Source organism: Aotus nancymaae, unplaced genomic scaffold (assembly GCF_030222135.1).
Source record: "Aotus nancymaae isolate 86718 unplaced genomic scaffold, 86718_ANA_hifiasm-v0.15.2.pri h1tg000064l_1, whole genome shotgun sequence".
Lineage (NCBI taxonomy): Eukaryota > Metazoa > Chordata > Mammalia > Primates > Aotidae > Aotus > Aotus nancymaae.
Window position 1 is genome coordinate 2,516,933 of NW_026988479.1, and position 19,718 is coordinate 2,536,650.

A 19,718-nucleotide genomic window follows, 5' to 3' on the forward strand; every position below is an offset into this window, starting at 1 on the left:
TAACATTTAAAAATCAATTGCTTTTGTAATACAAACAAAACCTATTACAAAATATAATGGAAGAAGATCCTCTCATTTATGATATAACAAAGAAAGTAAGTGCCAAGTTATAAACTCAATTACAAGTATCCAAATCCTATATGAGAAAAATAGACTTGGAAGTCATGAAAGTTGATTGCAACAAATGGAAAAATGTACCTTGTTCTTGAACACAAAAACTCGATATCAAGAAAAAAATAACATTCTTCTTATTTTAATTTATAAACTCGTGAAATACCCAATAAGAATATAATCAGATTTCATTCCCACAACCCCCAAATAGACAAGCTGATTATAAAATTTACCTGAAAGGACATCAAGCAAGAATAGCCAAACACCCTGTAAAAGAAGAGCAATCAGGTGAGACTGGTAGGAGTTGCTGATACAAAAAATTAAAATATACCATAAATCCTTTATAATTAATATAATTTGGTATTGACACACAAATAGGCAGACAGACTAATGGGACAAAAATAGAAAAATGAGAAAGTAGAATGCATTTGGAAATTTAGTATACAATAAAGACAATATCTCAAATCAGTAAGAAAAAATACATTTAAAAAAATAAGTATTTTAAAAAATATAGGAAGGATTGTGGTTGCTTTGGAAAGATTAGTACAGTCAGGAAAAACTCAACACAACATGTATCAATGGAATTCAGCTGATCAAACTTAAAATATTATTCCTTGCAAAAGATTATTCCTGTTCTGAGCAGGTACCATAGATAATAGTTCTATTGTGGTGTTCACTTTAAACTAGAGTGCTAAACTTTTTAATAAGTAGAATTGGGATGTTGTGTAGCTGGTGTTGGCCTGGTAAATGTTTAATACCCATGTATGTACATATATATATATGTGCATATATATGTATAGTATAAATTTTACTGATCTAAAGGATGTTTAGCAAGCAGTTTAAAAAAAATAAAATGTACAATTCTTCCTATTATAAAATCCAAATGATTCATCAGTTCTCACAGAATGCTTTCCTTGATTTTTGCTGAACTTTTCTATCCATAACCAATCTATGGTTGTAATTGATAGTTACATGAATATCAGATGAATTGTCACATGAATGTCAGTTGATACTTTCATTTAACATATCATATAGAGTAAAATGACAATGACATTGAATCTTGACTTGTCAATGATGTGACTTCCTTGCTGCATTGGATAATACCTTTTAAATATTGGAAGATTATTTGCCAATTTTTTGTGCTATTCACAATGTGACAGCTACAAATATGCTACACTTAAAAAATATTAATAGTATACTTTATTTTTTTATTTCAGTAGGTTTTCTGGGAAACAGGTAGTGTTTGTTTACATGAATAAGTTCTTTAGTGGTGATTTCTGAGATTTTGGTGCACCCATCACCCAAGCAGTATACAATGTACCCAATTTGTAGTCTTTTATCGCTCCCCACTCCCACCTTCCCTGCCCCCCCGCCCAGTTCCCAAAGTCCATTGTATTTTTCTTATGCCTTTGCATCCTCATAGCTTAGCTTCCACTTATGAGTGAATACAACGATGTTTAGTTTTCCATTCCTAAGTTACTTCACTTAGAATAATAGTCTCCAGTCTCATCCAGGTTGCTGCAAATGCCATTAATTCATTCCTTTTTATTACTGAGCAGTATTCCACTCAGTTTCTTTATTCACTTGTTGATTGATAGACATTTGGGCTGGTTTTATATTTTTGCAATTACAGATTGTGCTGCCATAAACGTGGGTGTACAAGTATCTTTTTCGTATAATGACTTCTTTTCCTCTGGGTGGATAACCAGCAGTGGGATTGCTGGACCAAATGGTAGTTCTACAAGGAATCTGTATACTGTTTTCCATACTGGTTGTATTAGTTTACATTCCCACCAGCAGTGTAGAAGTTTTCCCTTTTCACTGCATCCACACTAGCATCTATTATTTTTTGATTTTTGATTATGGGCATTCTTGTGAGAGTAAAGTGATATTGCATTGTGGTTTTGATTTGTATATCCCTGATCATTAGTGATGTTGAGCACTTTTTCATGTTTGTTGGCCATTATTTGTATATCTTGTTTTGAGAATTGTCTATTCATGTCCTAAGCCCAATTTTTGATGGGATTGTTTGTTTTTTTTCTTGCTAATTTGTTTGAGTTCCTTGTAGATTCTGGATATTAGTCCTTTGTCATGTGTATAGATTGTGAAGATTTTTCTCCCACTCTGTGTGTTGTCTGTTTATTCTGCTGACTGTTTCTTTTGCCATGTAAAAGTTTTTTAGTTTAATTATGTCCCACCTGTTAAAGAAAAATAGGTAAGATAAATAAAATGCAACAAAAACAAAGATAGTTTTTGTTGAATTTGCTTTTGGATTCTTGGTCATGAAATCTTTGCTGAAGCCAATGTTTAGAAGGGTTTTTCTGATGTTATCTTCTAGAATTTTTATGGTTTCAGGTCTCAGATTTAAGCTCTTGACCCATCTTGAGTTGATTTTTGTATAAGGTGAGAGATGAGGATCCAGTTTCATTCTCCTACATGCGACTTGCCAATTATCCCAGCACCATTTGCTGAATAGGGTGTCCTTTCCCCACTTTATGTTTTTGTTTGCTTTGTCGAAGATCAGTTGGTTGTAAGTATTTGGGTTTATTTCTGGGTTCTCTAATGTTCTCCAGTGGTTCTCCAATGTTCCATTGGTCTATGTGCTACCTTTTTTTCTTCTTCAAAAGAAACTATGTAGAATAAAACAAAACAGCTCAACTGTGAGTGCACATTTGAGAGACAGCTACTCTTAAGCTGTGTGAGCCATCAAAAAGCTTTTATTTACTTTTCTAGAAATCTTATGTACACAGCACAAAGTCGTTTTTTCCCCACTTAAAACACCGGCATTGGCATTACAATGGCAGATACAAAACTTTAAGCTGTAACTTTAGTAATATGCACAAATATTAGGCAGATTACATTTCTTCCATCAGAGGTCCATGTAAATTCCACATAAGCCACAACTTCTCTTCAAAAAGGGCCACTAGAGCTTTGAATTCTACATCTTCATCTGCTGTTCAATCAGTTTTGCATGGACAATGATCATGACCAGGTAATCTTCAGGTTTAGCCAGTGCCTTTGCAGGGAATCCAGGAACTGTTGGGAGCACTCACAAGATGGGAAGGCATGAAGGACCCCGGTGTTTTCCTTGTCTTTGTTGTGTTCTCCTCCCCAGGCTGATCACCCTGGCTGCCTGCTTTTGCTTTAAATAGGATACAAGGTTCCTAAGCAACCTCTGAGTAGAAGTGGCAGTGTCTGAGGAAGAGGAGGACTGGCTCTCAGAACTTCCAGGTATAGCCAGAAGAATGGCATAATCATCACTGGGCCCTACTACTTTGATGCATGAAGTTACTTCATCCAACTTGGGCTGGTCTAAACGGAGACACTGAGTGATCCTGAGCTGGGCCACTTTAGCCCTCCACAAGAAGACTACTGGCCACTTGGAGGTCACCCTGAAACAGCTGCATGTTGGAAGGAAAGCTGCTGTTCTTCAGTAGAAGCATGCCCTACCAGGTCAAACAGAGTTTGCGAGAGGCTACTGCCACAGGGGCTGTCCCCGATCCTGTTTCTGGGTAGGGGATTTCACCTTCCAGGAAGCAGTGTTGGTGCTAGATGTGCTCCCATCAGTGTGGTCTTTTTTTCAGAGGGCTTTTCCCGTCAGTGGGACCAGTTGTCTGGTGCTTCCTATCCGTTCAGCTGAGGCGGAGATTTTATCATCTCACTTGTCACCCTGGCTGTTCTCCAAACTACCTCAAAAAAAAAAAAAACAAACCAAGTTTGATAGAGTTCATTTTAAAAGCATGCAGGGGCCTGGAGATTTAACTATCAATGAAATCTCTTTAATCCCTGTGAGTCTAAGTTTCCTTTTTCTTCTTCGGTTAGTTTGGCATTTTATATATTTTCCAGGAATTTATTGATTTTATCTCTTTTTAAAACCTGTAATTATTTTCCTATTTTTATTTTCTGATCAGTGTTTTATTTACCTTTGTTGTCTCCTTATTCAGTTTTATCAAAAATTTATCTTAGTACTTTTCAAAAATAGAGCTTTTTGGTTTCATAAATCTCTTCTACTTAAAATCTTATTGTATGGTTTCCTTTATTATATCTTTTTTCTTCTTTAAGTTTGCTTTGATGTTCCTTTTATAACTTTTTGAGTTGGATGCTTAGCAAACTTATTTTCAACTTTTTTGCTTCTTCATAAGTATACTTAAAGGTATAAATGTTCTTTCTAAATGTTTTAGTTATTTACCACATATTTTGAATTTCCAAGTTTGTTCAATACTAGGTATTTACCCATTTTGATTATAATTTCATTTTTAACCTGTGAGTTATTTAGCAATATGTCATTTTCAAAATTTGAGAAATTTGTAAAGTTTTTGTATTATTAATTTATTGTATTATCTCATGTTTAGAAGATAAAATCTGCATGAAGACTGGGCACAGTGGCTCCTGCCTGTAATCCCAGCATTTTGGGAAGCAGAGGAGGGAGGATCCCTTGAGCCCAGGAGTTTGAGACCAGCCTGGGCAACATAGCAAGAACTTGTCTCTACAAAAAATATTTTGACAAATAATTGGGTGGGGTGATATGTACCTGTAGTAATTCCAGCTATGCAGGAGACTGAGGTGGGAGGATGGCTTAAGCCCAGGAGTTAGAGGTTGCAATGATCTATGATCATGCCACTGCACACCAGCCTGGGTGACACAGTTAGACCTTGTTTCAAAAAAAATCAAAAACTGCATAATATTGTCCCTAAGCTTATTGGAACTTTCTGTAAGCCTAATCTACTAGGGTAAATATGCACATGATTCTAAAAATACGTATGTGCTATTTGTTGCATAAACTTGTAGTATATATGTATATATATATAATCATACCATTGGAACATTCATATTAAAGATCTGAACAATATAAGTAATAGTATGAGTCTATTAATTATAATGTTTAGATAAAAATCTGTTTAATTTTTGCTTAGTACATTTCTTTTTTTTTCTCATTAAACTTTGTTTTAATGTGTCTCAAAATTTTGTGAGAGATTTGTGGTCAAGTTGTTTCCATTAAAAAGTACTGATTTTAAAAAATAATAACTTAAAACTGCTCCCCCTTACACACACAGAAAAACCCAAAGTGGTCCACAAAACATTCTCCTTTTCTTTTGAAGGTTTTATGATGCATTGTTTTCATTAATCGGTCTTTTACTATTAAACTTAAATGGCCAGTTGAAACAAACAGTTCTGAGACCATTCTTTCACCACTGATTAAGACTGAGGTTGAAGTTATTAGGGGTAATATTCATTTGGGTTTTCTGGGCAGACTTGGTGACCTTGCCAGCTCCAGCAGCCTTCTTGTCCACTGCTTTGATGACACCCATGGCAACTATCTGTTTCATATCACGAACAGCAAAGTGACATAGAGGTGGATAGCCTGAAAAGCTCTTAACACACTGCTTAGTGCATTTCTGATAGGTGGGTGTTAAAAAAAACTCCCAACAATTTATATGTTTCTGTACTTTGTCAGTTAGTGTAACCTATTATTAGGTGCATATATGTATTTGCAATGGTTATATCTTCTCACTGTTGTTTTATTTACCCCCGACCTTAAATTCTCTTTTGTCAGCTATTTTGATTGTGATTCTGGCTTTCTTTAGGTTTCTGTTTCTGTTTTTTTGTCTTTCAATGTTTCATTTTCAAACTGATTATGTCTTTTGGTTTTAAGAATGTTTCTTATAGAAAACATATTTTTGGATTTCATTTTTATTTCTTAATACTATAGAGAGTATTTTTCTTTTTATTTGTGAATTTAAACCACTTACATTTATTGTAATTTTTATTACATTAGGAATTATTTATTCCATATTTTATATTTTCAATTTACTCAACTTTCTTTTATTTTCTACTGACTTGAAAATTATGTATTCTAATTTTGTTTCATTATGGCTAACCTGAAGACCCTTAATCGTGTTTGTTTATTCCTGTTAATTTCTTAAATTTATCAATATCTGTATATTCCTCCTAACTGAACAATTAATTTAGTGGACTCGTGTGTGTGTGTGTGTTTGTGTGTGTGTGTATATATAAAAGTTATTGTTCATATTTATATATGTGAATTCATATATGTGAACTCACAGAAATATATCCTAATGGATCAGCTTCTCTGAATGAACCCTATTATATCCAGATTCAGAAAGAGAGAAAAGTAAGAGATGAGAAAAAGCCTAAACCTAGAAACATTAGAATAGGATTTAAGAACATCAAGATAAGGAAATAATTCAAAAAACTTCTCCAGAGATATTGAAGACATCAACAGTTAGAACACAAATCAGATTAGAACAGTACACAGAAGATGACAAAAAGGAAACAATGTTTTTTAAATATCAAAGGAAAGGCCAGGTTCGGCGGCTCATGCCTGTAATCCCATCACTTTGGGAGGTGGAGGAGAGTTGATTGCTTGAGCCCAGGAGTTCCAGACCAGCCTGGGCAACATGGCAAAACCCTATCTCTACAAAAAATATAAAAATTAGTCATTCACGGTGGTACATTCCTATAGTACCAGCTACTTGGGAGGCTGAGGTGGAAGGATCACCTTAATACTGAGGAGGTGGAGGCTTCAGTGAGCCATGATCGTGCCACTGCACTCCAGCTTGAGTAACAAAGTGGGATCCTGTCTCTACATAAATAAATACATACATAAATAAATAAATGGAAATAAATTTGAACCTAGAATTGTATATCCAGCCAAATTGTCTTTCAACTGTGATAGCCTAATATATATACTTTAGATAAGACCAAGAATGAAGTTTCACCACACAAAGAAACATACTGAAAACATGTTACAAGCAATCCTCAATATTTAAGAAACATGGTAAAGGTGATAAAATTCCTTGGTAAAGTTTGTATGTCCTCATTAAGGTGAGAAAAAAAACCCAAATTTACAATGTATCCAGAACAACTTATAATTAAAATTTGAGACAAAATCAATGTGATAGGATTGATGAATGGGAATATATACATCACAGAAATTCGACCTAATGAATTGTAAGAGCTGGCCAAGCAGACTTTGTAAGATTATCTGTACTTCCAATGCTAGAGCTTTGAAACTAGAGAGCAGGCAGTTTGGAAGGGGAGATAAAGTAAAGTGGAGGTGAGTAAAAACAAGCTGGAACCCACAAGCTAGAGCCTGTGAGGACAAACTACAATTTGTATTAGTGATTGTTGCCTCTAACCTTGATTGTGCATGTTTATTGCAGAAACCAGAGTCCTGCATCACAGTTGCCAAGCACACACCTGGCACAGGAGTCAGAGAAACTTAATGGAGAAGGTTGAGCAACTGGAGGATCCACTGATGCTTCCCACAAAGAAGAAGAGCTGGTAGACAAGGCCTACTGCTCAGCAAACCTTTCACAGAGTTCTCTCTTGTGGCCCACCCTAATTAGAAATATACAGGAAAGGGAATTTTAGGACATGCAGTTCAGTCTAGTCACGTTGACATGCTACAAAGCCACTGCTCACCAGTATTTGCACTCTCCTTCCACCCTCCCCATCTCTTAGCTTTCATTTACATCTTCTCTTTACCCTTTGTTGCTGACCTCCAGGAGAGCTTCTCCATCTGTTCTTCCAACTCACTGCTTTACTCATCACCTTTATCCATTTTGCTATATACCTTATTCATTGTTTTATTTACTTCAACTGTTATATATGCCATCCTTAATATTCAACTTGGTCCTTTTTTATGTTTTCTTATTCTTGCTTCATATCACTGATTATCAACCTTAACCTCTTAATATATTCATCATTGTATTAATTTCTTGGTCCACCTCTTCTCGTAATGCTAATTTAGATGGCTTATATTGTTGAGTTTGTTGTCTTTCTTATGTGATAGTTGTATTCCTTATATGGCTTTTTGATTATGTTGTCTTGAAAACTGTTCCTCTTGGAATATCAGTTACTAGCCATGGTTATGTGCTGGAAAGAGCTAAATCCCAGCCTGCAGTTTATGTACCCCCAGGTGAATTAAAGCTTTGGAAAGCACCCAGGGGATGGAACTTTGGGACCTGCAGAGCTGATGGTAATTAATCCAATTTTCCCACCATCCACAAGTCATGTCTCTAGTCCATGTTTCACATTTAAACTCTTTACAAGCAGTCTGCATAGATTTCATTCACGTTCTCTGGGGGCTTGAAATGGGAGTAGTACATCAGTGAAGTCCAGGATACTGGTTGGCACACACCTGTCTTTTTCATTCCTTCTTTTTCCTGCAGGGCTTTGGTTCAGCCCTTGTAGTATCCGCCTGACACCTGTAGCTTAGGCTGCTGGTGCCAATCTCTGTGGTGACTGGGCAGACCATGATGGTCCATGTGGCAGAACAGAAACAGAAATGCAGTTCCCCTTGGACCTCCTTCTAGTAGCTACCTCTGACTGCCTTTCCCAGGGCTGAAGCGATTCTCTCTTTTCCTTCCCCCATGTATAACAATCCTGAGTCTTCAGACTCCCCCAGGGTCTTCTGACAGTGTTTTATTTTATTTTATGATTTGTTATTAGTTTCTCAAATCTGTTTCCCTATAGCTTCTATTGTTTCTCTAGGGTTGATTTTCAGAAGGAGCCAGTGGCCAATGTAGTTTTTCATTTTGACAGGATGAGAGAATGGTTTATAGAATGAGCAGGTGTATCATAGAAAGGAAAGAAATGGAGACAGGAGATGGATGAGTCTTAGGGAGGGAAAGGCTATGAAGGTACAGCAAGAGATGCTGTTCTCTATATTTAATTTTTATTTTAATTAATGTGTGTGTATGTGTATGTGTGCATATGTGCGTGTGTGCATGCATGTGTGTACACATACTTTAAAAGTGAAATAATGCTGTCAGGCTTATAATAAAAATGACAGTCCTCACCCTTCCCTACTCCACAGTCCTGCTCCCTTAAGGAAAAATTTTCAGCTTTTATTTTTACTGTTTTTTTTTCTGGTATTTGCCTCCACATTTTAAATAAATGCTTATATCATTATTTCTTGATTTTAAAATGTTGGCTATTTTCTTTGGCTTCCTGGCATGGAGAATGAGGAGCTAGCCCATGTGCTCACTGTATTGCCCTTCTCACACATTCCCTTCCCCTCCTTACTTCATTCTTCCAATATAGTTAGGTCATTGTTTCATTATCAGCACTCAATGTTTACACCCTTGTGTCCATGTGAATACAGTTCACACCTTAGACATGTAGCACACTAAGATTATATTCCTTTTCTTATATAACATTTTAGTTTCTTAGGCTTAATACTTGCCTTCCCCCAGCTCCCCAAGTTGTTCAGTGAATCATGTGCCTATCCTAATTCTCTGACAGTTGTAGGATACTTTCAATAGAGTTGAACACACCAGGCAATCTCTTTGATTCCTCCCCACCCTCCATGCGGGCTCTATCTTTCTGCTCCATGCTGGATTCTGTTCACTCCTTCCCTTCATCAGGATCTTGGGAATTTCCTTTGCCTGCTTCCTTGTGTTAAAGTTCCAATTTCCTAATTTTGTGTCTCCCTCTTTCTTAGTTCATTCTCAATCTTTGGTGAAGAAACTAGTATCTTCTAATAGCTTCCTTAGAGAGTCCATAAGAGGTAAAAGTTTATGTCAGTGCATAGTGGTCAGTTGTTATTCAGGCTGACTGCAGTTTCTGAACATTGTTTTAGCAGTTTCCCACATTATATATTCTGTGTTCTCGACAAAGAAGATTTTTCAGGTCATTTCCAGTTGTGAGATTGCAGACATGTGGTTTTGATTCCACCAGTCAACTGCATCTGTGCCAGATTCAATATCTGGGCCCAGAACTAAATAATTTGGGAAAGAGGCAGGGTCTGAGGTTCTTATTTTGCTAGTGCAGCTCTGTGCCCAGCAGTAAAGTACAGCAGGACTCTGAAGTCTAAATGTGTGATCACAGTACTTGGTTTGTCAACCTCCTGGTGATGGCGGAGGCTGCAGGTTGGAACTGGCACTGGTGGCAGTAGTCTCCTGGTATGGTGGCTTGTGTGAGCAGCTTTGTGCTGTGGCGCTGGGTGTCACCCCTGGAAACACAGTCCATTTCCTTCCCTTGGTGTGTGAGCTCTTACTATGTCATAATTAGTCCTTTTGGCTTAGACTGGCTACAGTAATTTCTGCTTTGCTAAAGTAACTTGGTTAATACATCCTTTGTATGCCTAAAGATGTCCTTGTTCTTCTGTAAGACATAAGTTTGGTCAGGTATAGAATTTTAATTTGGAAACCATTTTTCTTCAAAACCTAGAAAGAATTTCTCCAATGCCTCTGGCTTCTAGTGTTGCTGCTGAGAAGTCCAAAGCCATTCCATTTTCTGAGACCATGTATATGATTTGCTGCTTCTCTCTAAAGCCTTTCTGTTTTATCTCAAAGTAATATCTATTCTTAATTCTTTTGTTTTATATTATCAAATTTACAAAGGTCATATTTTATTTTTATTATTATTAGTTTTTAGAGACAGGGCTTCACTCTGTTGCCCAGGCTGGAATGCAGTAGCACATTCATAGCTCACTGCAGCCTCAGACTCCTGGATGCAAGTGATCTTCCCACTTCAGCCTCCTGAGTAGCTGGGACTCTGTGTCCAGCTAATTTTTTTAAGTTTTTGGTAGAGATGGAGTCTTGTTTGTTGTCCAGGCTGGTCCTGAACTTCTGATTTCAAGTGATCCTTCTGCCTTGGCCTCCCAAAGTGCTGAGATGACAAGCATAAACCACTGTGCCTGGCAAAAGGTCATATTTTAAAGAGTCAAAGAGTTCTGTTGTCATATGAAAACCAACTTATGTTTCCTCACTTCACTCCCATTTCCTTATCATCAGAAACAACCACTTTCACCACAATATGTAATAACAACACAATTAAATCTATTTTTGTGCATATGAAATTGATCCTAGTAAATCTTTCAATATTATTACATTTGACTGTTATACACATTTTCAAGAAAACATTATACATGAAAGCAGACGACTGCCTTGTACCTAAACAGACTTTGGGGTGTAGGAGTTAGAGATCCTCAAATAGCAGTTGTTAGTGGATTTTTCTCCTCTGAAGAATATTTCACTCATTAGGGGGTAGGATGTGACCCTAAGCTTGGGCCTGAAAATGGAAAGAAGGAGGCGTGGTGGTGCATGGCTGTAATCCCAGCTACTTGGGAGGCTGAGGCAGGAGAATCACTTGAACCTAGGAGGTGCAGTTCACAGTGAGCCAAGATTTTGCCACTGTATTCCAGTCCAGGCGACAGAATGAGACTGTCAAAAAAAAGAAGAGGTGGGGCAGGTAGTTTTGGGACCATGAGGTTCCTGACATCAACATTCCAGGCTTCCAGGGTGGGGCTCCTGATGGGGGGAAACGGCTGTGGAGTGAATATAAAGAGCTACAACTGGAAGCCCAGTAAGGTTAATGTGGAACTTCTTGGCTGAGCTCAGCATTAAGGAATTGGAATTCTGCAGCATGGAACCTGGAAAAACCACTGTAGCCTGGACAGGGTGTGAATGGGTGGACACCTAGCTTCAGCTGATCACTTAGGACCATATCTAAGCATAAGCAGAAACAGCAGCATCGGTGCAGAAGAAGCCACTTCCAAGCTGCCGAGGCTTCAGCGGCCTTTAGTGTGACTGCACATACCTAAATCAATCAGCTTTTGTAATGTTTACTAAAATCTCTAGCCTTAAGGGAGAACCTTTGCCTCCAAAGTAGCAAAATAGTGAGTTAGGAACTAGCAGGACTCCCTCCTCAGGCTACTTAGCATCCCAGAAGTTTTAGATGTATGAAAGGCATAAGGGGTCTAAGAGATACAATGATTTCCTGTGAATATGGACACTGGGGGCTGGCACTGCACTGGGGACCCTCCTGGAATGAGGTTGGCTGTTATTCAAGATACAGCCTGTGACATAAGATGTACTGGTTATACATATTTTATTGATATTCCCTCTCAATTTCTCTTGACACTAGCAACTCTAGGTAACTGTAATTTAAGATTTTTTTGAGCAGTTGAAGTTGAGGGGATGGGGAGAGAAAGGAGTGCAAACAGGGAAGCCTAGATCTGACATGATTTTTCTGTGTTCAGAGCACCCCTCTCAAGTTGCCCTTGTTGAACCGAAGCCGGTTTCTACAACTCACAAAGTTACATTTGAATACAATTTGTATATTTCTTCCATGCAAAATTATACTCTTGATCAAAGATAGGAAAGAAAAGCCTAATAGGTTAAAGCCGAACATAACTCTGACCTTAGCTTCTCTAAACAGCAACCAACCAACCAACCAACAAACAAACAAAATAAGTAAATAAATAAAATGACAACAATGATAACAACAAAAAAACCTAAATCATAAAGCAAAAGATCCTCCATACAAGCAGAAACACTTGATGCATCATTAGATCCACACACCAGGGTGAGCAACACAGTTTCAACAAACAGTGATAAGTCTGATAGGAAATGTGGAACAGGATGGGCTGCTGGAGTTTTCCTGGAAATGAAAAGAAGCAAATGGCCCAAGCCAGGCCCCACATCTTTGCCTCTTGCTAAATGGCCTGTCTGCTCCATGACAGCTGTTTTCAAGGTCCTGGAAATTGGTTCTCTAGCTTAATCCAAGGTGAATTGGACCCACGGAATCTTTCAGTCACACTCAATTCTGCCATAGTCATATTTGCACAGACGTTGTGTCAGCTGTCCTGATTCCTTGGGCGATGTGGGGCTGTAGCTACGACTGTGACTAATGAAAGACACACTTGTCCTTTGTAGTGAAGGAGAAAGGGTACTACAGAACAGTTCCATGTATTAAATAGAAGGTGTAGGTTGGAAATGAACACACTGATTCCAATAAGATACGGGAGATTATTTAAATTTCATAGCAAGTGGTTATAACTTGAAGAAATTCGAATATGAGAGGTTCTGGTGGAGCATTTTTCACTAAAAAAAGGAAATCTCTAAAGTAAGCAAAAGTAATCAGAATGTATCAACTCAAGAGAGAACAAGATATGGCACTTAGAAAGGAAAGGTAATAACTGCAATAATAATGTTCAGGCTCTGTTATTTTTTGAGACTTGTTCAATAAAATGTAATGTAACATTAACAATTTCTTGGGAAAAAACCCAATCAACTGCTCTTCTCTTTTTATCTATGGCTTTATATTCTGCATGAATTATTCACCTCTGTGCTTACTGCCTTGTACTCGGGCATCCCTGAAGAATTCTGTGATAATAAATAACAATGAAAGTGAAATTTGTAATATTTTACTTCAGAATAAATGTTAATTAAAGCTTTATTTATAAAAGATTATCCACTTGTTTTTAACCTAAATGCCTCCTCGATTTCAGCTATTGATTTCATTCCATTCAAATCTAGGATGAACGGATGTTGTAGTCTAGTGCATTATGCCATTTTTCCGATTCAAAATACCCTATTCACAGAAAGAGTGATTTTTCTTCATTGTTTGCTAACCAGTTATCTTTCCACAGGCGTTGAGTGATGGCAATGTATGAGTTATACACTGAGAGCAAAAGCAAGCTTGAGGTAGTGCTTTCTAGGCTTTTCTGTTTACTCAAGTTAGGGCATCCAACCCCAACTGTAATGTTCAGCATGGGTCTCTTTGGTTTACGTATCTCCGTCTGATAATCTCGAGGCTCTCCTTAACTGAGAGGGCTTTACAACGATAATAGAATGATTTGTTGCAAATGATTGAATCCAAGCCCTGCAATTAAAACTAGTTTCTAACTTCAGCATTAATGTAGGTAACAATCTATGAGCTATCATAAATTGGAATTTGATATCCTTTTTCAGTGTTTCCTCCTCTGCATGAGTGGTTCAGGGAATATTTTCTGTTAGAATATCTATTCTCCTAGGTTCCCCTTTTTTCAATAGTCCACACTCTTCAATGTCCCAGGCTATCTGTGCTGAGAGGAGCCCGTATTGCTATTTTCAGCATTTCTCTGGCTCTATGGATATCAGGGCTAAAGTTTGCTTCAAGTGTAGGCTTTATCAACTGTTTCTATAGACCTGATTATGTCTGAAATGCTCTGGAAAATGCTGATGCTCTACTTTCCCTGTGCACCTGGGTACCAACTATGGAGTCTATGCAGCCCCTCCACTCTGTACTTCTTACCTAAGCACTGTCCTGCATCCACGTTCTCTCTTCCAGAGGTGGTGCAGTCCTCTCGTTATTGTCTTAGGTGATGTGGAGAGTTCTATTCACCTCCTATTTTGATGAAAAAGTGTGTCCCTCGTGGAGTCAAGGTGAAAATGGATTCCTCCACTTAGTGGTACCAAGATAGCTTCTACTCAATGCCATTAATCACTCCCAAGCAACAAAGGGTCAGGAGATGAGCAATTCCCATTTATGCTATGTGCAGGAAACCCGCTTAGACACAAGAATGTGCTGGAGGAGTTGGGGAGAATTGCTCATACTTCCATAACCAACAAACCTCTCTCTCTCTGTCTCTTTTTAAATTCCTTTCTTTCTTCCCCCTTCCCTCCCTCACTCCCTCCCTCCCCTCCAGATTCCTTCCAAGTACTTTGAAATGAAGTTCAACTTACCACATATTGAATATGAAAAAATGGCTTGTTCACCTATCTTCCTGTACATTCTCAATCTTGATGCTGTATCAGATTTATCTTCAATTTTTTAAAAATAAGAAGCTTGAGCCACTCTTCCACTGAAACAGAATTTCTGGGAATGACACTTAAAAAGTCTTTATTTTTAAAAATATTCTAATGTGCAATGTGCAGCCAGGTTTGCCTGCTGTGGCCATGATGTGTTAAATACTACATTTAAATGCACTGGTTGTATTGGAGCCAGTTTAGTTTAACTCTCTTTTTCATGGCCTGGCTAGAAGGAAAGCATTAAGAATGTGGTTTGTCATGCCTGACTGCCAAAGTTCAAATCCTGACTCTATCCTTGTGTGTTTTACTGAGCAAGTTATTTAATCTCTCCACATTTCACTTTATTCATCTATAAAATAGGCATTAAAATAGTACCTATCTCATAGCATCCTTGGATGATTAAATAAGACGATACATGTAAAGCACTAAGAACATGTGCTTGACACATAGTTAATGCTGCTGAAATATTAACCATTACTATTTTATCATCATGAGCAAATCACAGAGGTCTCCTAGAGTTTGAAAGGGCTTTAAAATTCATCTGGTCCTCAGGTAGTTGGATATTATTATGATCTTCGTTTTACAGATTGAAAAGCTCAGGTTCCTAAGTATATGCCTGCCCAAGATGATTCAGAATGAAAATAACAACAATTATAATAACAAAAACAGTAACAAGTAGTATCTATTGAGTGGGTTGCTACATGCCAGACACTGTATTAAGTGTTTGATGAACACTATATCCTCAATTCCATGGTTTTCAACCTTTATGTGCACACAAATCATCTGGAGATCTTGTTAAAGTATAGATTCTGATTCCCTAGGTCTTGGATGGGGCTCAAGATTCCACACCTCTAACAAACTTCCAGATGACAGTGCTGCTGCGAGTCCAGGTTCCACCCTTTGAGCAACATGGTTTAATCTTAACAATGACCCTATCTGATAGGTACTGTTTTTTGTCCAATTATTTTTCTTTATCTAGTATTTTTCTTTATCCAGTATTGACTCACTTTTAAAACTCCAGTTCAATATCACTGACTCAGGGCCACAAAATATTTTCATCAGACATGGCTAGTGACTTCTGGTCTTATTTTGGTGACATCTACTTTTTCTTACTATGTTACAACACTATAATTACATAAGCAGCCCTCAATGATCCTAAGACATTATATGTAATTACCAAAGTTTAAATTCTGACAATTTACCTTAGGAACTATAGGAGACACAGAAGCATGATGTTAAAATTTGCCACATTTCTTTTTTATCTCAGACATTTAGTAGAGATGATTCTGCTTCTGAAGACATGAAAATACTATGGTTACTCAATATGGACCTATTTTTTGAGTGCTGGTGTCTAATTAAGGACCTTGCTGGTCATAGATGTTTAGAGAGTACTAGCCAGGCCTAGCCAGGCACCAGTTAGGATCAGTAACTTGAACTATGTTTAGTGGGAGCTCTCACTTGAGTAGTAGGAGGTGTTGGTTGGGACTGCTGGCGACCAGATGCTGAGACAGAACGAGGAGAGCAATAGATTTGCTGCACTGGGGAGTGACATTTGTAAAGAGAAAAGGGGAAAGTAAGGATTGGACCATGATGCTGATCTGACAAAGTCTCTGCCAGCTCACTGGGGAGCTCTGAGCACAGACTGCTGATTAGAGGAGTCAGCATTAGTGGATGGTTATGCCTGAGGCTGCCCAAGAAGAGTCTGATGTGGGCTCAAAAGCTGAAGTAGGCCTGAAAGAGTTAACAGCTGGAATTGTCTGCTAATTCCACTCCTGGGCAATGGGTTCTTTCTTGAAGGGGGGCCTGCAACATGGGCTACCACAGAAGAGAACCAGGAAAGCTGACGATCAAACTTAAATATAAGGGGCCAAGAATTCTAAACTCAGTGAAATGGGTTCAACTCAAATAAGGTCAGGATTAAAAAAGATGAGAGGGAGTGTCATAGCTTGGGAATGACCTGAGCCTTTGGTTTGAGACCAGCAAGAATTTAAGACTTTCTTTGATGGGAAAGAGAAGGCACAAGACATGGAGGGGTCATTCTGGCTTTAAGGACCAGGGGTGTGATATACAATTAAAAATATGTAAAGCATTCCACAGCTATCTCTGCTGTAGGCAGGGACATGACTTTAAAACTGGGGACACATGACATTTGCTGTGTGTTTTGCTGCTTAGTGGCAGAGGCCAAATGGCATAGATACTACTGTTACATAGACATGCATAGGTATGGTGTGGTGGGTAAGGAGCCAGGACCTGGAATGAGACAATTAATCCAAGTCCCAGTACTATTCCTTCAAGTTCTGTGACCTTAAGAAAGTTGTTTATCCCCACAACTTCAGTTGATTTTATGTATATACACTAAAAGACTCTGAGATTTTTTTGCTAATTTATTAATACTACACAGAATTCTGGGTCTTGGTAATAATTTCAAATAGGGAGAAAGGCAGTGTCAACATGATTTAATTTGATGAGCTCTCAGAAAGCCGCCTTCCTAACTCCCATGTCCATACATTCCTATATTGAAGGGTTTGTAATTTTGAAGTGGGAGGCAGTTGGGGGAAGGAAATGGTAACTCTCATTTATTTGTTTTGAGCCAGGGTCTCTTGCTATGCCACCCAGGCTGGAGTGTAGTGACTCTTCTCAGATATGATCATAGCGCACTACATCCTCAAACTCCTGTGCTCAAGTGATCCTACCATCTCAGGCTCCCAAGTAGCTGGCACTACAGGTGTGCACCACTGCACCCACTATGGAATAATAACTTTGAGTAAGGGCAGTTTCCCGGAAACATAGGCCTGTGTGGCTACTGCTTGGGTGTGTGTGGCTGACAGTGGAAGGAAGATTAAAGGAAAGAAGGTCTGTTTGTACAGAAGGCAGAATAAGAGCTTTAGGTTTCTGGAAAGGGACAAACAGCTAAGAGATGGAGGACAGTGCCCAGTGAAGAAGAAAAAGGCAAACCCAGTTTCAATCAGGGAGAGCAAATTTTGAGCAGCAGAATGTGAGAGAGTACTAGGAAGCTTGTAGAGAAACTAAAAGCAAATCATAGTGTGGAGAGTGAGGCAATCATGTCTGTGGGATGAATAGAAAGGTTTGAAAAATGCATGATGAGGTCAAAGACAGGAAGTTAACTACCAAAAATGTCATGAGCTGTTCTCCGGAAAACAAGCTTTACTTGATACAGAAAGGGTAAAGGTTAGCTCCAAAGTAGAATTTCTTGTCGACAAAGACTGACATTATAAATCAACAAGAGAGGTTGTGAAATTCACAACCATTGAAGATAGCCCCAGTGTGGCTCTGCATGAAGTTGAGAAAACAAGAAATAACCACTTTTAAAGCCTTTTAGCCCCAGGATTCTTTGATTTATGGAAAAATTTAACATCTTTACTTTTTCTACTTCACCTATCATCTGATGTGCATGCAGCAAAGGTCTGAGTGTATAGTTTACTGAATAACTAGCTCAGAAAACCGCTGGAGCACACACACAGTGAGGTGACTCTGTCACCCATGGAGCTGCTAAAATGACATCAATAAATCATAAAATATGCCCAAGAGGGCATTATAAATCATTTAGAGTTGCTATTAATATTTTAGACATGTTCATTTTTAGCAGTGTGTTAAATTTTAGTGTTTGCATTCCATTTTAATTTAGCACTTGATAATTGAAAAATTAGGCTGTTAAAAAATGGTCATCTTTTTTTTTTTGCTAATCATTTCAGGATTAAATAGAATAAGAGACCTGGTCACTGCTAGATTCATTTTCTCTAAAATTGCTGCCTGGCACTTTGGATACTCATTCTCTTGGAGTAGGGGAGGGTGATAACAATTGATCCTTTTTGGTAAGGAAGAAGCATTTTGATTTCCCTTCCAGGCTGTGAAGCTCTTACTTTATGTGGCACTGTGGTGACTGGTAGGGTAGACAATTCATCCCAGTTTGCCCAGGACTTTCTTGGTTTAAGCACTCCTAAGAGATGCCTCAGTTCAAGGCCAACTGAAATTGTTGGTTATCCTGGGTAAGCCCAAAGTCCAGAGCACTGGCTCCTAGAAAAATGGTGGATTTGAGCACAGTAGTCTTTAGCCCCTTCTTACGCTCTTTCTGTGACCTGCCTCTTGTATCTACCTTGGGAAAATCCCATAATTTAGTTTATGGGACTGATTTAAGTCATGTCTTTGTCTCTCAACAATCACTGTGGCCAAGAAAGTAAACTACGCTGATTGCCCAAGCCTGAAAAACATATCCAGACTTAGATGTGGGGATGGAATAAAGTCAGTCTCACCGGAATTATGTGCAAATGGGAGGGAGGTGCCTCATCAAAGGAAAATTGAAAGGTCTATTACCAAAGAAGTAAAGGAATGAATTCCATGCAGGAAAAAGCATGAACACTTGAAGTAGCTATTTAAATTGAGTTGGGTTTGAGAATGAAATGAGAAAATATAAAAGCATTTTATAAACTAAAATGTGCTGTGCAATTTAAAAAAAGGCTCTTCTTTTATTAATTGATGTACTCCTCTGCTCAGAGTTTAGAAATGAAAGGTTTTGAAAGCCTGCACTCTGATTTGATTAGTGGAATATTTACTATAAACCTGTGCAAATAAAACCAACATAGCCTTACTGGGAAAATATAGCTGTGGCATATTTTTATTTTATCTTTTGTTTTTTTCTTGTTGACCTTATGGAGGACAGAATCATGGAGAGACTGAGGAGAGGAAAGAGAAGCTGGATAGCATTGCATATCAAGAAAAATCTATGGCCGACTAAACATGCTTTCCCCATTTCAAACATAATGTTTTATTTTGAAAAGTAAACATTGATTTTCTTAATATGAATGATAACTTAACCTGGGTGTAATGATTACACAAGCATAAATTTTAAGCTTTCACTATTTAAACTAATTCTATGTTTTTCCTTTTTGTTTCTTGGAGAGAATTTTTTTTTCCTTCAATATTTCTGCTGTTCAGAAACGTATATACAGTAACCGATGGCAGCAAGATTGTGGAGTAGGAAGCCCTGGACCCTTTTTTCCTATAAACACATCAATTCAGCAATGACTCTTAGACAAACTACCTGTG